This window comes from Lepisma saccharinum, chromosome 2, assembly GCF_977018435.1.
Source record: "Lepisma saccharinum chromosome 2, izLepSacc3.1, whole genome shotgun sequence".
Classification (NCBI taxonomy): Eukaryota; Metazoa; Arthropoda; class Insecta; order Zygentoma; family Lepismatidae; genus Lepisma; species Lepisma saccharinum.
The window spans coordinates 182,109,190-182,131,985 of record NC_139230.1 but is presented as its reverse complement, the minus strand read 5'-3'; the positions used below and the strand labels follow the sequence as shown (position 1 = coordinate 182,131,985).

The window sequence follows — 22,796 nt, the reverse complement described above, 5'->3', positions numbered from 1 at the left end:
TTTAAACGGCTGTACAGTCGTAAATACTTGTTTCCGAGCTTCAGAATTTTTTTTCTTCACAATTGTAAACACACAATCTTCATAAAAAAAATCCTTGCGAATTCGGGGGTGTAGAATGCGACCACGGACCCCAAACATACACACCCACCCACACACATACATCCATTTTTATATATAGAGATTTAGTCAAGTTTTACTTTATATTTACAGCATTTATGCACTTTTTAAATTTTAAATCTGGGAACGCCGGCCGTATGGGCGTACTATAACGCTACGCCACTGGAAGTCACTAAGGGTATTAGCGATACGTAGTAGCATGTGCTATGGTATCGAAAAGCATTAACTGAGGGCGTCTTTTCTGCTGCGTCAAGCGCGAGACACTCATTGACCTTGCGCCAGGGATGTTGTGGAAGTAAGTCAACTAATACATATATCAAGATCTTTATGTTCCTGTCGAGTCAGTGTAACTCTTTCACCTCACAGTAATATATGAAAGTGACTTTCTTGGTCGGTATAGGGGTATTTTCTACACGTAATAAAAGCGCTTGCAGTAGCCAGTGAGATAAGAATATCTCTTATTTGTAAAGCAATTGCTTACGCGATGTAAAAAATAATGTTTACAAAACCAATTAAAAAATCCACGTCTGAAAAAGTAATTTGCATGATGACAATTGTTATAATAGAAGCTTATGTCAATGTAAGAGTATTGAATTTTATGTAGCTCGTGTTGTGTCTTATACATTATTAAAAAGATAAATTTTTACAATTTTAACCCTTTATAACCTCAATTTTTGTTATGGAACAAAATGGCAGTTTGAAACATTTATTTGTATGGGTAAGACTTCCTTTGGCAGGATTGACAACAATTTTTTTGACATTGTAATAATACTAATTACAATTAATGGGACCTGAAAGTCCCGACAGGCCACTAACGTGTTGTGCATAAACAGAGGAATGATGTACATCATATGGTGCTTAGTTATGAAATATATACTCCCTTCAACACTTACGTGCAAAATATCTACACCCTACCTGTTACACATTTTAGAATATACTCCTCTGAAGACAAATATATAAATTTGACAAATGAGCAAGAAAGAATAAATAAAATGAGTCATCACTCTTTAACTCCCAACAGTGCGTGCCCTGGATTTTGGTAAGGGGGTAAGTTATATATACACCTTTTTTTATTAGCTAGCCCTTATTTTCTGTCTTTTTTAAAAAAATACAAGGCCAAAAGCAGAGGAAGGGGTGTTATTACCCCGCCAACACCCCCTTTGGCACGCCACTACCTTATATTCATCGCGTGGGCCTCCCCCATGGCGCAGTGGTAGCTTCATTGCCTTGTATTGTAATCAAGGGGTCCCGGGATCGATACCCGGTGGAGGCACAAGTGGTTCGGATTCCACTTTAAACTGTAGGTCCAGTCCCGATTAGCCTTACTGCGCATAAAGTGGACTTAAAACACCAAATCAATCAATCAATCAATCAATTATATTCATCGCTATTATGCTCAAATGGTGTCTCTACATCAGAGATATTTTTTGCCAGTCACCCATCAATATCATCATCAATATTTGTGCCATAGCCCTACAATACCAAAAAGAGCTGTCTAGAACATTGGGGTGTGCAAGGAGGGGGTTTGGTGGGGGTCATATCCCCCATTTGGATATTCGTAAAAAAAAAATTACGTCAAAATTAGGAAAATGGCAAAATGAGGGCTGACTGCTCAGAAAAAGTGTATACAGGGTGTCTCATAAGTAATAGCGCAAACTGACGCAGATGAAAGTACACGATAATAGAAGCAAGAAAGTCTCAGTAAACATGGGTCTACAAACGAGCCGTTTTCGAGATAATCGCGAATGTGTGATTACAAGCCGTCACTGCAATCAGTGACGGCTTCTAACCGCACATTCACACACATTATTAGCATTTTGCCGACTAGGACGAAGTTTACAAACAACGAAGTCAGTGGCGGCTTGTAATCATACATTCGCGATTATCTCGAAAACTGCTCGTTTGCAGACCCATGTTTACTGATACTTTTTTGTGTCTGTTATCGTGTACTTTCACCTGTGTCAGTTTTCGCTATTACTTTTGAGATACCCTGTATACCACCAGTTTTGAAAATCTGGAGCACGCCACTAGTTCAGAAGTACGGAAAATATATTAAAATTTTTTCGAGCAAAGTAGACACCAGAAAGAAGCCTGTCGGGACTACACAGTCCGAAGTGATGTTTTGTTCATAAAACAACTTGCTGATCATATTTGGCCAAAATTAATTTATAACCATATTTATGTTAGCTAAAAATAAGTTATAAAAAATTCTGGCGTACTTACAGTTATTCTAATATCTAATTTTCATAAATCAAAGACCACTGCACTTTTATGAGGTCAATATGGCTGCGTTACTGACACTTAGGTGTAAGAAATTACTTACTCCTCCCTTGAATATACTTCCAGCAGCGCCTGCCGTTTGTTGTGAGTAGTACGCGCTACACATAACAGCGACACACAAATCCCACCGAGACAGAAACCGAATGTGTTATGTAGCAAGCGTTTGTAGGATGTGTGACTTTAAAGTTCCGGCAGTCGATAAAATTTAAGTCCATATTTAACTCCATATTTTGGTGAAAATAACAACATATATATTTACATACAAGGGTTGGATAAAAATTAATGGCAACACTGGTATAATTGCTACTTGACTGTATTGGCAGAGGAGCACGTGTTACATTCCTTCAAAGTAATCGCCCCTCATCTCTACGACCTTCTGTCACACGTATGGAAGGCGTCGTACACCGTCAGCGCGTCCATCTCTGTCGATGTCCCGCAGTGACCGCCCTATAGCACGTATGATGCCTTCGCACGTGTCGTAGTGCTTCCCGCCCAGTGGTTCCTTCATTTTGACAAAACTGTCGTAATCACACGGTCTCATACCGGTGAATACGGCGGATGTTCCAGTACCTCCCACTACCAGTTATGCAGGAGCGCCGTCACATTGTTCGCAGTGTGACACCTTGCATTGTCAAGCAGGATGATGGGACACCGTACCGTCGCTTCCTTCTTAATGCGAGACGAAGGTGGTGTTGCAAGAAGGTGCAGAAGTAGGCTGCGTTGACCGTCTGAAGTAGGCTGCGTTGACCGTCTGCCTGAGAGACGTTGTTCTTCTTGCCTAAACATATTGTTAGGGCGCTTGCACTCTCGTCCTCTGCTTCAGAGCACTGCTGTTTTTGACTGAATAACATACAATCGCTCCCACTCACTATACTTCCTCGTCTGACATTCCTTTATCAACCACGAAACGGTTGTGGCGCTGTGACTCACCCCTTTCACGGAACAGCAGTGTTGCCATTACTTTTTATCCAACCCTTGTATTTAGCACATTTGTACTACATACAAATCAGTTCCCTGGATATAACTATAGTTATTGACAATTTTAATGCATAACAGAAACTAAAAGCCAATGTAAACTTCTCGTTGTAAGTAGATACCCGGACAGTTTTCTACTTTGAAACCAAGTATGGTTCACATCATCCAATTTGTTCTTCGTCCATGAAATTCAAGTGTGTTCCGAAATGTGAAGCTGAAGATCGAAAACTGACTCATCTGTGCTATTATATGTTGTTCAAACATTGTTGTAATTAAAGAATTAAATTAGCGGTGAGCAAATTGTATTCGCGTATCTTTCGGCAAACGTATGTGAGGATTACTAAATTGCTGTCAGCAAAAATTGAAAACAAACAAGTTTCAAAAACTGTCTGCATATATTTTAATCATGGCACTGTTCCTTCTTTCAATGGTGTTGGCTATCAGGCAGAACAAATAATACCTATGCAATTACCAGCAATTTGAAAGACATCAATCAACAAGGCTTTACGAGCCAGTAAATCCAGTGTGCATACTGATTGGCAAAGTTCTTTTGAGCTTTGCTAATTCTGCTACCTTCAGCTCTCTGGACTACCGCCATAAGCCATGGACATTATTTCAGTAACAATTGACGCCTATCCCACAGAGGTTTAAAGTGAATGGACAAATTTCTAGGACCGGGTTTTACAGGTGTCACTCCGTGATGACTTTTGTAACACACTCACGATTTTTGTATTCCCTGTTTTCCCAGACTGATTCAAAAAATGGGAAGCCATTATTCCCAGCGCATTCATCATGGGAACGGTACAATGTTGGCGGTTCTACCTGCTTTTGGCCTAATCTAATTCACATTTGATCTGTTGCTAATGGGGATTACCTCTGCAGGGAAACCTTACCAAGGCTTTCTACACTTCCATGTTCTCTCTATTTACTTTGCAGCTGCAATTTCACGGAATTACAATCTTTCATAATTCTCTTCAACAACATTGCATCCACCACTTCAAAGTTTCAATGTTTACCCCTCACAGAAGCAACTTGAAAACTTCGCACGCTACGCTTTCCGCTAAACAGACTGAAAGTTGAGCGAATCTCCAAGTTTGGATACACACAGATGATTAGCTGGACAAACCCGAATTCTAGTCTCAAACTCTGTCTACTCCAAGGTTTAGAACAATAACATCCATTGTCGAATCTTCTGAAATATGTACCTTGCTTAATCGCCCTAAGTGACAGAAAAGTTAAAATTTGTTTTCTCTATATAATTAATACCATAGTACGTTAGAGTGCAACACACACATCATCTCTGTCTGCCGTTGCGCAGATCCCAATTTTCGTTTCGTCTCCCTCTCTTCCAGCATCACGTGTTCGCCAACCTTCGCCATTGTTGCCAAACTGTAATTCCAATCCTAGACACACTCGCGCAAACATAATTGAAAACAATTGAATAGTGCTCCAGGTCGTGGTTCACAGCGTTCGACAGGGACGGTAATGTGGCAATATAGCATGACGTAGTGGTTGCTTCTTTTATGCAGTACATGTTCATTGGCTAGCTAGTAACTAGTGTTGCTAACTGTATTAATGAAGCACTAATTATATCACTGAAGAAGAAAGGCAAAGTGGCGGTGAGTTTTGTTGGATTGGAAGCACCATATTTTTATTTTAAGTATTTGACTGGTTTGACGTTGTTTGCGTGTATTGCGTGTGTGTATGTGCAAGTGTATGTGTTTGGTCAGTGAACGTTAAATTCCATAATGCCTCCAGTACTATTGTTCTTCATCACTTTAGAATTGCTCAAAGAAAATAACTTATGTGGATGCATGAGAATTTCAACTCTCGGTTCCGGCACGTGTTCTTGTAGAAATTGTATGACGGAAGCTGTTATTTTTGCTGCTAATGCGATGCATATTGCTTTCTATGTTAAAATTGGCATGCTTTGATGGGTGACAAGTTTATAACAAAGGAAAAAGCCGCGCGGCTTATTGTCTCGTGGCACAGTGACGTGCGGTGACGTCAACACTTGGGGTAGCAATCAGTGGCGTGCTCAAGGGGGGGTGTGGCTCATACCCCTCCCCCCTTTAGGGCACAGTATCCCTAAAAATAGAACGTCAATAACAGGAAAGGATTGCAAAATGATGAATGAGTACTAAACACAAGTACACGTAACCCCCAGCCCCATTTGAAAATAAAGATTTGATTTGACTACTAAGCGAGAGATCCTGGGTTCGAATCTCGACTTGGCCATGGGTAGCTATTCTTTGAGTGTCTCTCATCAATTATATTGTATTATCTTCACGATTAGCCACAAGTGGCGGAAAAGCGAAGTAAAATAAACCAAATCAAGCAATCAATGATTTGACTTGATTTTTGTTACTTAGCGTCGCTTTTTTCTCACATTTGGTTAATTGCGAAGATGATACGATAAATTAATGAAGGGACAAACACAAAGAACACCCATGCCCAGGTCGGGGTTCGAACCCGAAACTCCTGGTATCGTAGCGCGCTGTGATAACCACTCCCCCACGGTTGGTTGATTTGGTGTTTTAAGTCCACTTTATGCAGAGAAACAAAACAGGTAACGAAACACATTTTTTTTGTAGTTTCATCAATAATATTAATTTGGCTTGAGTTCTGAGATACATTTTTCATTTCAAATTATTTCATTATTCACTGCAGAGTACAACACATAGGAACAAGAATGCGCGCTCATCGGGTTCGAATCCTGGCCTGGATTGTTCATACGAGGCCCCTTCATCAATTTCATCACATCATCCTCATTTTCGCGATAACCAAATGTGGCAGAAAAGTTTTTTTTTCATAACATAAACATAAGCCAAACCAACAACAATATGAATGTGCGTTCTCTTGCCCAAATAAATACATCCGTTGGAGGCCAAGAGATTAGTATATTTAAAAAAAAAAAAAACTACTAAAACTAGAGCCAGAGAGAGCCTGTGCGCACATTTTTATTTATTTATTTATTTATTTATTTATTCAAAGTTTCAGATACAGCACTTTTAAGGCCATTTTACACTGAAAACTCTAACAAATAACAAGAACAAGTCAAGGTGGTTTAAGGTAAAAACAAGAAAAGTTAAATATAAACATAAGGCATAAACAAGGAAACAAAGATTTACATATTCATTTTTAGGGAAGATCGGAAAATGCTTTCAGGGGCAAAAATGTCTATGTTTATGGGTAAATTATTGTAGAACTATGGCAGCCTGTGGAATAGAGCGCGCTGTATAAGAGAAAGCCTAGCTGTGGAGGTGTGGAACAATTCAGTGTTTCGGGTCGATCGAGAGGGAACTCTGAAGTTGAATTCTGTAAGAAGAGATTCAGATCTTAATTTCCCATTGATGATTTTATAGAAAAAATTCATATCGGCCATATCGCGTCGGGTCTGCAGTAACTGAATGTTCAAAGTAGTCAGGATGTCAGGTTTCTGAAGATGCCGCAAAGAAGGAATTCTATGACGAACAATGGCGGTAAAGAAGCTGAGGACGGAATCCATGCTAGAAAGATTTGTATTGGAAGCCATGGCCCAGACTGGAGAACAGTATTCGAGAATCGGAGAAATGAATGACTTGAAAAACAGGCTAAGAGAAGTTGGAGTATCAATTTCAGTGAATCTGTACAGGAGGCCTAAGAGGCGCATTGCACTTTTAGTTGTAGCTGCGATGTGTTCCTTAAAGTTCAGCTTTTCATCTATGATAACACCTAGATCTTTTTGGGCCGCAACTGTAGTAATATAATTGTTTTCAAGAACATAATGAGAATGTATTTTTTTCTTTTTTAAAGAGACTGTGAGGGAGGAACATTTCTGTGGGTTAAGTTGTAGATTCCACTGGTTACACCATGTGACAAGTTCGGAAAGAGCATTCTGGAGAATCACAGCATCTTGCGTGGTTGAGATTTCTTTGAAAAGTTTACAGTCGTCAGCAAACATGAGTAAATTGACAGGAAATGAGGAAAGTCTTTGAGGGAGATCGTCCATGTATAGGATGAACAAGAGAGGGCCCAAGACGCTCCCTTGTGGTACCCCAGACAGGACAGGAAGAAAATCAGAAGAGGCGCCTGAAAGGGTGACACGCTGTGTCCGTGAGTGTAAATAATCCTGGATTAAGGAGAGAAATTTGCCATGTATGTTAAATCTAGTTCGTAATTTGTGAATAAGAAGAGCATGGTTTATTTTGTCAAAGGCTTTTGAAATATCCAAGTATATCACATCTAGCTGGGAATTTTTGGAAATAGCCCTAGTGGCATGTGAAAGGAGAACTGAAAGATTAGTCAAGCAAGAGCTACCTGGAAGAAACCCGTGTTGGGCAGTACTGATATGCGGAGATGTAAATCTGAATAATCTGTCCTTAATGATTTTTTCACAGATTATAGACAGAGGTGACAGGAGTGATATTGGTCTGTATGATGTAGCACTATTTTTGTCTCCAGATTTGTGAATGGGTACAACGTTGGCTTTCTCGAACATCTGAGGAAACACGCCTTCAGAGAAGCACCTATTTAGCAAGAGAGAGAGAGGATGAGCCAAGAAGTCGGCAGTGTTACGGAGGAAAATTGTGGGAATTTCATCTGGTCCTAAAGAGCGGTGTATGGGTAATGAGGCAAGGAGAGATTTAACTTCATGAGAAGAGGTTTTGATAGTTGATAGAGAGTGTGAACAGACCGACTGCACGTCGGGGAGTGGGTTGGTTGAAGCATGCGAGGTGAAGTTTTCGTGAAAGAAACTGTTGAATAAGTGCACTCTTTTATCTCCACAGGCTGATTCCGATTTGTACTTGATTTCCATGGGGACGCGTGGTTTTTGCTTTCTTGAATTTAACAAAGTAAAGAATTTCTTTGGGTTGGTAAGGCACTGTGCTGTTACGTTGTCTACGTAGTCCTTATATTTTTTCTTAAGTAAATACTTGGAGTGACGTCTAATATTACAGAACGTTTGGTGTGTATGCACATTGGGGCTTTGTTTCCACAGGTTCCAGGCTTTAATCATTATATATTCCATATTTGAAAAAAAATAAAGAAAGCATAACATTATTGTCTACACATAACACGTTCCCATTTCATAAATAATAAAACTACATCGCATATTATACATACATATTGTACAACGTGTAAAATGTTGTGTAAATACAGAGAATATAAGTACTGCAGAAAATTTTCGCTTGAGTTCTTTAGAGGATTTATAAAGGAATCGAGTGGAAACCAATCCCCTATCTGTCCTATAGGAGATAGACTGAGGGACCTGAAAGCACGGGCTTTCAACCATTGCAGCGGGGGAGAGGGGCAAGGGAGGGAGAGGCAGAAATATTCCCTTTTCCTTCGGAAACCCGTTTCTTCCTGGAACTGCTAAGGCGGAAGAAGAGCGAGCTAGGCCAGTTTGTCCGCGGATCACACTGAGGGACGAGAAGCACGTGAAAAAGAAAGTGTTGCATATGAACTGTGGCATTAACAAGACAATAAATATTGTGATTTGAAAATAATTAGAGATGTGAGATTGATTGATCTATCTCTGCTAGACTAGCTACTCCTCAGTGCACGTCACTGCGTGGCAATATATGAACTTCTTATTCTTGTTATTGTTGCGAAAGCCTGCATCGTTTGTAAATATACAACAAAGGCAGCCGACTGTCGCCCATCACGGAGAGGCAATAATACAGCTTAAGGAGTGGTTGTGGTCCAATTGTCGCGGTTTAACACATTTGCAGGTTATTAGTTCTCAAACCAGTGGTAGTGTCAGTCGTGTATCAATCACATATCGTTGCAGTTCCAGTACTGGTGTAAACGCACTTATTGGGAGTGAACAGTTAAAATGCCACCAGGTCCATTAATGCAATGGAAAAATATTTGTTTTACTTTATTTGAAATCACACACGTCTTTGCATCATTTTGGGTAATTTTACACATGTGTTACTCCATATTTAGCGAAGTTTTAGTCCATATGTATGTACAGTCACGGACACTACTGGGTTGTAACGAATCCATTGAAAATTAATGAGATTGTTACAACCCAGAACTGCCCGTGACTGTACATATCAATCCCAGCCCTGATTAAAATGCATGGCGTTCAAAACTCAACGTTAGATAGAGCTGATTTCTGTAACAGCTGTGCCTCGGCGCACTGTAGCGATTTTTCTATCGAATGGGTTAGCAACACTGGTTCTCGCATTATGCCGCGCCGATCGCGGCAGAAACTCGTGGGTTTCACTATACTTCCAATAAACACGATAAGAATGCAATCTTTGACTCGGTGTGTATATGTCACATTTCTCAATTTGTTTACAATTATATTTTACCTTTCCACTTTTCGTTATGGATACCCAGTCTTAAGACATGCCCAATACAGCAGTCAGCTCATGAGAAGATCCCCAAACGAGGGGAGACGAGGTACAGGGGTAAAGGGAAGGATGGGTCCATTTGCAGATTTTAGGGGTAGCAGAAAACTTTCCAGCGTCAATCACACAGAGCGTGTGTCTGCTGGATATTTTTTTCAGTGCCCAGAATACTTTTGTATTTTATTTAGACATTGTACATTATTTGGACTGCATTTCAAAGAATTTCAAAATGAATATCGTAACAAAGTTCGTTACGATATACAGCAAAGACTTAAGGTTGGTTACCAGATAACAAACTTTAAAAAATATGAAATTTTTAGATTGTGCTTACTGGTGTTTTGGTGATCTTATAGATCACACACCCCTGTAAAATAATTTTACATAGTTTCCGTATAACTAATAATAGGCCTCATTATAGGCAAATGTCTGAATAATCTAATATTTATTCACTATGCCCGTAATATTATACGGTTGTGCAACTTGGTCTTTTACTTTAAAAGAATAACATAAATTGACATTCTGCATTGGATTTTTCTTGCAGGCCTAAAGTCAAAAGCAGTTTTTGTAAGTTGTCACTAAAAACGCATTTGCGTTTCGGCATGGTTCAGATCGCTGATCGACAGAACTTCACTTCTCCACTGCCATGTAACAACTAAGAGTACAGCAGTTAATAATTACTGTTTATTTCTGAATTCTGATGTTATGAAACTCAAATCAAAGAAAGCAGGGGCATCCCGCATATTCTTACTTATTGTTAGAAACTTGCGGCTCACCACGAGCCGCGGTAGATATCACAAATGCATTGAAATCAAGACCTCACGCGGTACGGCAGCGCAAAGTTTCTTGTCTTTGCGCTTGCAACTGAGTGTGTTGTATTTTCTTACTTTGAAATTGAACACAGAAACATTATTAATAATTATTTATAAATAACATTTTGTTACTAATCTTTAAGTTAAACAGTTGTCCATACCCCAAAATAGAGTATATTTCCAAATTTTCGTAAAAACCCGCCCGGACCATTTTTAGGACCGGAAAAAACAGGATTTGTTCGGGTAAAAGAGAACTTCTGGTAACCCTAAACGACTTGCGTCGCTGCATCGGTTACAGCGAACCCACATATGTTCTCACTCAGGGTACACTTCCCCAACCCTAATAGTGAAGTCGCCTGCAGTTCCATCGGGGATCTTCTCCTGAGCGGTGAGCTGTACATGATTCTTTACACATTCATACTCCAGAAACGCGCAATTATATTGCAGATTTGAAATTGCTGCACAAGATCATAAATTGAAAGTTATGATGCAACATCCTTCTCTATGAACTTAGTGTGCGTATTTAAACGATTAACACGTAAAAAACTTTGTGCGCTAGAACTACAAGAGACTCAATCATTGAACGAATCATTGATTCCTAGATTACCAAATCTGTTTAGTAAGATCTCGACTAAAATAGGCATTTTCAACATCTACTCGACTTGCGTTTTCAACTTTCAAAGAATTAATTTAATTACAACTTTAGTTTTGTTCCATGTTATCTTGTTATTGTTGCCGTATGTTTTTTTAATTATCGCTAGTTTGTCACTTTTGGCTAATCGTTTCTATTTGGATGAGCGCGCAAAGAATACCCATGCCCACGTTGGGACTCGAACTCGGAACCTTTGTGGCGACATCGAAAGTCGACCACTGAACACATTCGGCCACCGATCTAAATGTTATTTTGTTATGTTTGTTACCAGTTAGTCTACTGCGTAATTGTTTTTCTACCCCAGTTTAAATTTATCCCTATTGTGCTGGGTGAGTTATAAATAAACAAATGTGTGTTTCTGCTTTCATATATGCAAAAACAGACACACAGAGCAAGGACGACCTGAAATACCGATCTCCTTTCATGTTACTTGATACTAGTTGTGGTATGTTACCATTAATATAGAACTGCGTCCAAACCTACTGTAAATTAATCAGGGTGTCTAACAGGCATGAATGTCAAGAAAAAATAAGTAAATCAACAAGTAGGCCAAGCAGTCAATAAAAAGTCGAGAAATTTTACTTGTGGTCAAGAATTTTTGCTATCAGCATGCCTGATTGATTTAATTTATTTTACTTCACTTTTCTACCCCTTTTGGCTAATCGCGAAGATAAGGATGAAGATGGTGGTAAGATAAGATGCACGAATGAAAGGACATAGAAGGAGGACAGCAGGAGCTCAACATAAGATTATACTGGCTTTGAGCCTCACTAGTCATGCCAAATGCAGTCCAGGATGCATTCATGGATACAACAAGCCTAACTTTCTTGTTCAATACAGCTTCAGTTTTCATTTTAACTAGCCTTTTGGTAGTGTTTTTTTCATTAAATAATATTTATTTTCTTAATTTACCTAAGTATTTTTTAAACTTTACCTAAGTATGGGTCGAATATATAAAGTTAAGAAAAACGAAAAAGTCAACAATTTTGGATTTGTTATTTTGGTAGACACCCTGTAAATCTAAATCACGTAAAGATAATAATGTGGAATGTGCTTGTCGGATTCCAATAGAAATTTGGTCCCACATAGACGTAGCTTACAAAAAGAATACCGTCAACGGAAGCAAAAGCCACCGTATCGAAGTGAAGCACTTTTCTTTTTTGCGAAATGAACAATCGCAAAATCAACACGTTTTTTAATTCATAAGTATCTGCAGGAAGTCGTCATCACAAAGCCGGATTTGCAATTCAACTATTCTTGCAGAAGCCTCAGAGGGGAGAGAAAAAGCCCCTTTTGTCCTCTTCGTAACGAGGTGGGACAAACGAATAAAAGTACACGAGGCAACATATATCAACGAACGAAATTTCTCATTTAGATTTCCTGTAGAAGTTAGCACGCTGGTTGGTGCTTTTTTCTTCTTCAGGAACAGAAATTTAGTTTTACAATCATCACCACCCTATTTCGCATTCAGTTAAATGTGTTCCTCTACTAATCAAGCATTTTTATGGTAACGTAAAAGCTTCCTTATAATTGTTAATTTTTAAGCACTGAGATATTAAATACACAAACTTATCCATTGGAAGAGGAGTCCAAGCAAACAATACTAACATGTGATCAGAAATAGAGACCAAATATTATTCGTTATGGGTCTTAGTGAACATCGTCCGAATAATTATGAAACGTTTACCCCGAAACATTTATATATTAATTATTAGCGTGGTATGTTTCATGCAAATTGTGTTATATTCAGTACAACTTGTAAAGATTTCACGGCACCCAGCTCGAACTGTTGCTGATTATTGTTCTGTGACGTGCTTATTTTTTTCAAGTTTCTGCTGAAAAATACTTTTTACACTGGGTTCGAACCCCGGTGGATCCATAATGCACAGTCTAGATCCAGTTCCGATTAGCCTATCTGGGCATAAAGCAGACTTAAACAAAACTTAACTGTAACAGAGTTCCTGTTTGAGCAAAGTAACTGTAAGAATAACAATAACTCGTGACTTTTCAAAGATGCGTGCTACAACTGATGCTGTTTTTCATGTACTTATAATGACCCCTACCCCCCACCCCCACCCTCTGTGGCCACGAACGTTAAGTGGTCGACTTTCGATCTCGCCATCGAAGTTCCGGGTTGAGTCTCGGCCCGGGTATGGGTATTCTTTGTGAATGCCCCTTCATTAATTTCATTATTACAAAGAATACCCATACCCGGGCCGAGACTCCAAGGCGGAACTTCGATGGCGAGATCGAGTGCCTTTAAATACAGTATTGTTGTCAAGATGTTCTTTAACAGCGTTGTCTAAACTGCTGACAAAATTAACGAGCCCTATTAATACCCCAGGGTTTGCGGAGAAATCTGTTTCATCGTGGCCATGCAGGGCCAACTCAAAAGCTCCACAGAACTTGATGCAGTCTATGGTTTTTGACAAGACGTAGCGATTTTTTTAAACTTGTTCATTATGCTTTTGAAGCGATTCTAAATAAGCGCTGCTTAACTGCGTTGCTATGTCGACAGTTCCGAGAGAGACAAAATTTAACTCATTATTCATGTGCTTTTGGCTTTCACTATGCTTTCTCATATATTCACTTAAATGTCCTAGATCATTTACCCCTCCTTTAGACCACGAATAATTACTTCCAAAAAGTATGCAAGGAAAACAGAATAATGCATTTCGAATTTGACACCCACAAAGCCATGGTTCACTATCGTACAGTTTTCTATTAAATCGCCTTGTGTACGTAGCGTTCTTACCTCCCTTTGCATTTTGCGATAGATCCAAATCTGGCAACGGCCCTTCTAGCGCTTTTATTTCCAACTTTTCTTCAAGTGCTCTTGAAGAGAAAGGTCGCTGCAACAAAGAATCCACCAAATTCATCGTACACTAACACACACACTCACTTTCACTTCTAACAACAACACAAAGCTAATCCTTCACAACAATGACCACCACTTCACGCACCACGCGATTTTAACACAATGAACCGCGCGGCGGAAAATTTTCGGGTCTGGAAGCCGGGGAAAAATGACTGTACTCTGTAAGTTTGTTTCTTGACGATTGAAGTGCTACATAAACACAAGGAAATATATACTGCTGGACAAAAAAAACCGGACACCTTAATATTTGACATCTGAATTGCAATTACTTATGAATTACGCTCTCAGTTAAGTATTGAACAATTGAACATTCATTATTGAACATTTTCCACAGTTTTCCGTTTATTATTTATCTATTTATTTATTTATTTACTCGTATTTACTTATTTGGAACACTTAGTAGGTTCAAAATTAATTTCATGCAATTTTGTTTTAATTTATTGATTTTCAATTCCTGTTGATGTTATTTTGTTTAATGTCTAGAGAGGCATGAATTTTGGTTCATAGTAACCATAGTAACATATATTATTGACATTGTCATTGCTGGTATTTTTCTTGCAAGTGTATTGTAAGTTTGCTGCTAGCTTGAAAATGAGACGTGAAGAGGTAGTGTAAAAGCAGTAGCTCTTCGCGATGATGGTCGTAGTGTACACTATATTGCTAGGGTGCTAAATATAGCACGAAGTACTATCCATGAAGGTCTCAGACGGTATGACGCAACCGGTTCCTATGGTAGAAGACCGGGTTCTGGTCAGAAACGATGCACAACAGCACGGGAAGATCGTTTAATGCGTATCATAGTCTTAAGAGACCGTCGTACGACTTCAAATATTGTGGCACAGCATTTGAGAAATGTTCATAGAACTGTGGTTTCTTCACGAACAGTTCGTAGAAGACTGAATGAAAGTGGTTTATCATCTCGAAGGCCGGCTGCAGGTCCCAGGTTGTTAGCACGTCACCGGAAGCGAAGACTGGAATTTTCTACAAAACACTTACGTTGGAATGTGGAGCAGTGGGAAAAGGTTTTATTCTCTGATGAGTCAGAATTCAACCTACGTTCATCAGACGGGCTTGAACATGTGTATAGAAGACCTAATGAGCGTTATGCACAATGTTGTTTCGTTGAAATAACACCCTTTGGAGGTGGTGGTGTCATGGTCTGGGGAGGTATCTCTTTACAAGGACGTACAGAGTTGGTTCTTGTAGATAATGAGGCAATGGCAGCTTGCAGGTATATTACAGAATGTGTGGCAGATCATGTAGTACCATATGCACCATTCATAGGCCCGGACTTTGTTTTTATGCATGACAATGTGCGTCCTCACGTTGCGAATATTGTCACGGAGTACTTGGACGAAGTTGCGATTACGCGATTAGAATGGCCACCACAAAGTCCGGACCTAAATCCGATAGAGCACGTCTGGGATCAACTGAAACGACATATCAGAAACCGCGCAATAGTTCCAGAAACAATTGAAGAGCTAAGACGTGCTATTCAAGAAGAATGGGAGCAATTGGACCAAGAAGTGATTGCCAACCTTATTCGAAGTATGCCACGGCGGTTATAAGCTGTAATTGATGGCAGGGGAGGTAACACCCGCTATTAGACCCCACCAGTACCAGTTAACAATATTAAAAAAAAAAAATATTGCTAAGATTTTTTTTGGTAGTTTTCTGTAACTTTCGTTTATGTTCTAATTTAACTTATTAACAATAAATTTTAATTTGCTTTCTGTTGAATATATTCAGGATTTCTTATTTCCAATAATTTCTGCAACATTTACTTAGCCTTCGAATCAGAATTTATGCGTTATCACAAAAAATGCAAGTGTCCGGTTTTTTTTTGTCCAGCAGTATATTTCTAGCATTTAAATTAAAAACAGGTAATTTAGATAAAATATAAAATTAAAATTTCCTAAACATAAATTACATAGCAGAATCCACTTTCGGAAGCAAAAAAGGCACGGACTATAGTTTCACAGTTTCAATCTTTACGACTTACCACCGAAATAGATTAAAGGCTAAGGGGTAGTGTCAATTCGCGTTCCAACTTTTTGCAGGTGCTGCTAATGTATACGACATGTTACAAACATTGCATAAGTCTACACTGATAACGTACAGAACGTTTGAAAGTGACATTAATAAACGTTGTTCTGACAGAGGCAATAGGTTGTCGTAGACTTTCTTCTTATCCTGAGATGGCACACTTACCGTGCTGAGTCTTCCTGTAGCACGCTAGCAGACGATTTTTCTCGAGCCCAGACCCTATCCCCCGTACGAATCGAGGAGTGGGGTGTACAGTATTCATACGCGGAGTGATGAAAAAGGGCGAAAACGTACTGTTGAGATTCTAGCACGGTACGGTATTCCGTTATAGCCCCAACAGCCGCTGGTAAATGTTAACATGAGAACTTTCATTTCACTTTGGGGCTTCATTAAATTTCTTGCATCTGTGAGATTTGCTTTTTTCTTCTTTTAATAAATTTAGCAACGTGCTATAGCACGGTAGCACGTATTAAGCAGCCACCCCTGACAATAACTCGGTTACTTTTTAAAAGTAGCTTCCCCAAGACCGTTTATAATATAAATGTCATTACAGTTGAATTAAAGTATTAAACGGCTATTATGCCACATTAACCTAGTCGATGTTTATACAACGTGTACCAGAAGTGATAGGGCAAATTGAAACTGTGAAAAGTTTGGTTTGCTTTGAGTTGGTGTTTAACTCAACTTTGTGCACAGTAAGGCTAATCGGGACTGGACCTACAGTTTTAAAGTGGAATCCGAACCACTATGTGCCTCCACCGGGTATCAAACCCGGGACCTCTTTATTACAAGGCGACGACGAAACTTGTGAAAAGTACAAGATAGTAGAAGTAACCAGTAAACATAACGTCGCAAGCGAACCGTTTGCGAGATAATTTCGCATGTATGGTTACGATCCGCCACTGACTTGATTGTTTGTACACATCGTACGCTTGTCTCCTTGCGCACTCCGTGGTTTCTTAGTTTAAAACTGAACACTGTCGAACATGTAACATACTGTACAGTACAATAGTCCTGGTAGCAACAGTAATGTCTAGTGAGGTGAACCTTTTAATTATGTTATTTGTTACTAAGTAGGACTATGGCATACGTGAATAGCATACGATGTGTGTACAAACAATCAAGTCAATGGATCGTATCCATACATACATGCTCAATTATATCGCAAACTGTTCCTTTGCGACCCCATGTTTATTGAGACTTTTTTGTTTCTGCTGTCGTGTACTTTTCACCGTTTCAGTTTACGCTATCACTTCTGGAACACCCTGTAGTTAGGGCCGATTGATAGTAAAATTTCCATATTATAATCCCACTAAAGAACCGTTAAAAATTAATAGGAATGCTACAAATTTCAGCTGTTAACAAACTAAGAACGTTTTGCAGAGACAGACTTAAAGTCGCATGAAAATCACGAAAAGTACTCGCTGGAAGCTAACCTGCGCATAAATCCCGCCTCCATGCCGCCATTTCGTGTGATATGAGGCGGAAAATGGCAGGTAAGCGAACTGCGGTTGCAGAATTCAAAGATACTCTTTTACGGAAATGTTTGGCGTTTAGGACTCGAGCTTTTCTGAACCATCGAATCCAAGCATCTGTCTAGGAAGGAAGAACTCAACCCTCATTGGAATTTAACTGGTGCTGCGGTAAATGCAAGCTAAGCAAAAATGCTGGGTTCTTCTCTTCTATAAATTCTCTCTCCAACATTCAACTTAATTGACGATCATTTCGGTTCACCGATGTACACTTAGCCGCATCTCCCAGTTCTCCATTTTTTCCTCTTTATCTGAAAAGAGAGGAAAAAAGTCCTGGAAAAAGGGTAACAACTTTATAATGGATGAGAAAATTCAATCAAAAGCTTTAAAAATTCACTTGTGTAGCATGCAGTTTGCAAAACGGCCCCAGACTACCTAGAACGTTTTAAAATTATGTTAGTAAAAAGTTAAATCGACCATGTGGTTTTGCAAAGCTTCAAAATTTGTATGCATAAGTGGGATAATTTGGACTGGACTTACTTGTATGGAACTTTGAACAATTGAATTATGTTTCCGCATAGAAACAAATCAAAATCAAAGTTAGAATCAAAATCCAGATCACCAGGTCATCGTGAGAAGGTTTCGAAACCAGAATATAGTAATTACCGAGATTCACTGAGGTGGTATAGCACTGAATCCACATGGTTGGATTACGCATGGCAACATCGATATCATGTAAAGCCCACACGATCAAAGAACATACCAAGAAATTTCGTCTCCAGATGTGGGAGTCCCGAAGTGCAAAAAGCGGTGTTGTCCAGTAGTAAATGACACCTTTTGCTGCCAAGATGCACCCTTCGCTCGTATCTCAGGGGGAGGCAGAGAACGGGAGACCGATTCATTTGCTGACAGGCAGCTACCGTTGGGTTTGGACCCCAAAGACATAAGAATGACAATGTAGCATACCACAAGACTTTCCCGTCGGTGTCGTTCTAATTGCGAACAGTCCTAATTGCGAACACTTCCTGCCTAAACAGGATTAACCTCGAAGGACAGGGTCCTAATTGCGAACACAATTTCTGCCTTTGGACCTACAACTTTCCCACTTCCTGAGTATTTTTAATGAATTTTTAAGGGACTTTTAGACTGGTCAGTGCCTTGTGGGAACATAGAAAATTCTACATGATTAAAGTCGTTGCCGAAGTGTAAATAATTTAATAATAAAAGTGTGGCCTATTTTCTATATATGACTACATACTGCATACGTACTTCTTAACTGAAAAGAGCTTCGTCATTTAATAATATAATTTTTAATTTCAAATTTCAAAACATATGACACTGTACTTTATGTATATCATCAATCCCTCATACTTGTTAGGAGGGTGGATAAAACTCATGTTTTTTTATTTTTAAAGATGATTTTTTTATTTAAATCTGATTTTTTAAAATTTAAATCTGATTTTTTTATTTCAATTGATTTTTTGACGCTTAAAATTGCTTGCATGGTTTTTGGCACCATGCACATAGATATTTTTTTTTTTTATAGAAAGGCTTTTTCTAGTAAACGGTCCTGTCAAATATTTGAACAGTTTGATTAAAGCAAATAAAAATATAGCTAAACATACATTTTTCTGATACTGTAACTACTACGGAAATGTTGGTTGAGTGTGTTAATGAAACTAATAATAATTTCAGTAACTTTTCTTCCAGTGAAATGCGTCGTCGCCTTGTAATCAAGGGGTCCCGGGTTCGATACCCAGTGGAGGCACATAGTGGTTCGGATCCCACTTTAAACTGTAGGCCAAGTCTCGATTAGCCTTACAGTGCATAAAGTGGACTTAAAATACAAACTCAATAAATCAATCACATATTCCAGTGAAAATAAAACATTCTGGATGTACTATATAATTGTAACTTAAAATATTAACTTAAATATTTTTATAGTCTTTGTAGCTGAATTTTGGAGATTTTTTTAATAAGTTTGAAAAAAATCACCTTCCATGTTTATTTAGAGTTTAATGATATTGACACTATTTATTAGGACTGTTCGAAATTAGGACACAACCTTTCACGTCATAATATTGACAAGGGTTAGGTGGCAGAGCAGCCCTTGGCTGAACCTCGCCCGCTGAATAAAGACAATTTATTATTATTATTATTACCATGCCAAGAGGACAAACCTGATTGGTTTAAGGTTTCATGTGACCCCCAATGCCTTCCGACGCAAATGGAAGAAATTGAACTCAAATTTGGTTCTGTGATCGTGCGGGCTTCATGTGTATTTTATATAATGTAGAGTCACGGACACTTCTGGTTTGTAACGATCCCATTGTAAGTCAATAGGATCGTTACAACCCAGGAGTGTCTGTGACTGTACAATACATAGGTATAGGTTAGATACATTGAAAGAGCAATCCATTTTTTCTAAAAAAAATGGAAGTTACGAAATTTACTAGTAACGTAAATATGTATTTTAAGAAGTTAGTAAAGTGTTTACTTTATAACTAGAAATTCCTTCTTTGGCTGATTAATAGATTCCTTGCCAACCATTTTTCTTAGAAAATATGTCTTTCTATCATTATGTTTTAAACATCTTTGTTTTAATCAAACATTTGAATATGCTTAGAACATAAAAACGTATTGCTTCTTTAAAAAAAAATGCCAATCCTGCTTAAACAGTCAGCATTAAAGATAAGCGCAGAAAAGCGGGTGTAACGACGTCAGCACGATAGTTCACAATTTGTTGGCAATGATTTCATGCGAATTCAACAATTTGTTACTTTTTACTGTTTACCCCCCGGTACTGTTATCGACTAAAGCATTTCTTTTACTTATCACACGAGGAGTAACTTGTTTGTTTTGTGTGACCAGTTTCCATAAATCTTTTAAGTTTTCGAACAGAATTTCACATGGGAAGAGAGAGAAAATGCTCGGAAACAACAGATAAGATCGCTCAGGAGTGTCATTATTATGCAAATGCAAGACACCTACTTGGAATGCGTAATCACTTTCGCTCTTGCCCTGTATATTTGATACCATAGGTCATTCGTTTGCAAAGCAGAAGGCCCGTTATCTGGATGACACTCGGAAAAAGTGGTGGTCAGGAACGATGTCGTTTCTCACACGCTAAAAACCACCGCAGTGAATTCTATAAATAGAGCGCATAAACCAGTCGGATGGGCTAAAGGCCTCGTTGGCAGCGAACTTCTGCTTCCGAGACACTTTCGTCCCACCCTACGTAACGGGTATGAATTAATAGCTCGAGAAGAATTTGCACCAAATTTCCATTGTAAATCCCTACCGGACTGATGCGGCTCGAGAGCGTGGAATCTTTTTTCATCCACGTAATCCTTAAAGCAGAGCAGTCGATAAAATAGATTTTATATCTTCTCGCTAAGCTTTGACGCCCAAATGACACGCTGGATGTGTTATGCCGCAGGACGCGCCAGATCACTAATCAACAGGAAGGTGGTTTGATTTAAATCAGATTGATATAAATCTAGTGATTAAAGAAATGAGATTAAAATCACTTTAAAGAAATAATTTATAGAATGATGTACATAATGAATTGCACAAAGGAAATTGGGAGGGATAAAAAAGAGTATATAGATCTTGCTCAGGATAGGGACAGATGGAAGTCCTGTGTTGCTGCAGCCATGAACCTTCTTCGGCTTTAAGAAGACTACAGAGTTAGTTAGTTAGTGTACATAAGGAATTTGTAGATATCAGCATCACTTTTGGTGAAAGTACATTAATCTCGTAATCGTTGAATGGTGTTTATTAGGGTCTAAGAAAGGAAACAAAATAGAGTGGTAAGTGGATTTGAATAGCAAATTATCACTACCACCGCCGTGGAGTTAGGCAACACACACAACGTCTTACAGGGAAGCTAGTTTTTCAGGACTTAAGTATCCCATTTTTATTGCCGGTGACTTTACATATCATGAAGACACGCAGTGATTGTGAAGAACGATCCACGATAGTGGCCATAGTGAAGAGTGGTGTGATCAGCACCGTTGAGCCTGTTTTTATCTCCCACGGACTCTTCTAATGATGAGAGGCAGAGACATCAAGCGATAAATCGTGCCTTGTACAGTGTCTCTCAAAAGTTTAAGGACAACGACATTTTAAACTAGGCAACCCAATTTACACAAGGCGTTGGTGGGTTGCGTGTAGAGCTAGGCTCAATTTCAGGGTTGCCACATGCACAATGGATATTTATAAAATACGCGAAAGAAATAAAAACAAGTATTATTGTATAAAAGTATTAAAAATATCACTATTATATCGCATGTGTATACTCAAAGAAGAAAAAAGGTTTTCTAGTATTTCATCGCTGATGAGTCTACAGAAAGGAAAAGAGGTGAGAGAAAACGAGAGGTGACAAAGGACAGGAGAAAGAGAAAATGAAAGTAGAAGAGGAAAAGTAGAGGAGAGAAGAAAGAGAGGATAGACGAGGAGAGGAGATGTAGTGAGGAGAATGGAAAAAGATTCTAGGAGAGATGAGAAAAGAAGAAAAAAGAGAAGAAAAACGAGATGAGAGAAGAGGAGACGAGAAGAGGGGAGTGGAGAGTAGAGTAAAGGAGAGAAAAAGAGAAGAACGAAAAGAGGAAGAGAAAAGTGCAGTCGAGTCGGAAATCTAAGACAGGAGAGGAGATACGAGAAGTGGAGATGAGTGGGATGGAGATAAGATGCGAGAAAAGTAGGGAAGGCGATATGAGATAAAAGCAGAGCAGAAGGAGGGTAGAGAAGAAGGAGAAGGAGAAGAAGAAGAGAAGAGCAAAAGGGACTGAAGAGAAGAGGTAGTTGCAGAAAATATCGTCTCAGCGTCAAGAATTGATGCATTGGTCAAATTGTCGACATGAAACATTCAATAACATTTTGAAATGTATTGGAGAATGTATTAGATCGGTGCGAAATGCCTTTTGGCTTTGTTCAGAGCAAGATAAAATCTTCCATGTAAGATCTTTGATTTTACCTGCGATCATACCACTAAAAGCGTGAATGTAATTTTAATATTTATAAGAATTATCCCATTTTTGTCCACTTCTGGGTTCGTTGAAATGGAGATTTTGTAATTTAATATTTCCCCTCCCCCACCGCTAATTCCAAACTGAATTATTCCGTTTCACACGGCGTGGACAATGAACACAATGGGATAGGTCTAAAACTTACGAAAATTTTCTGCCACCGGAAGGGTTTGAACCTACGACCATCAGATTGACA

At 38.9% G+C, this 22,796-nt stretch overlaps 1 protein-coding gene across 4 annotated transcripts in view; it reads left to right on the top strand.

Annotated features, from left to right (window-relative positions):
* Positions 1-22,796, top strand: part of LOC145984219 (post-GPI attachment to proteins factor 6) — a 530,070-nt gene that overhangs the window by 66,329 nt on the left and 440,945 nt on the right. The window lies entirely within an intron of this gene.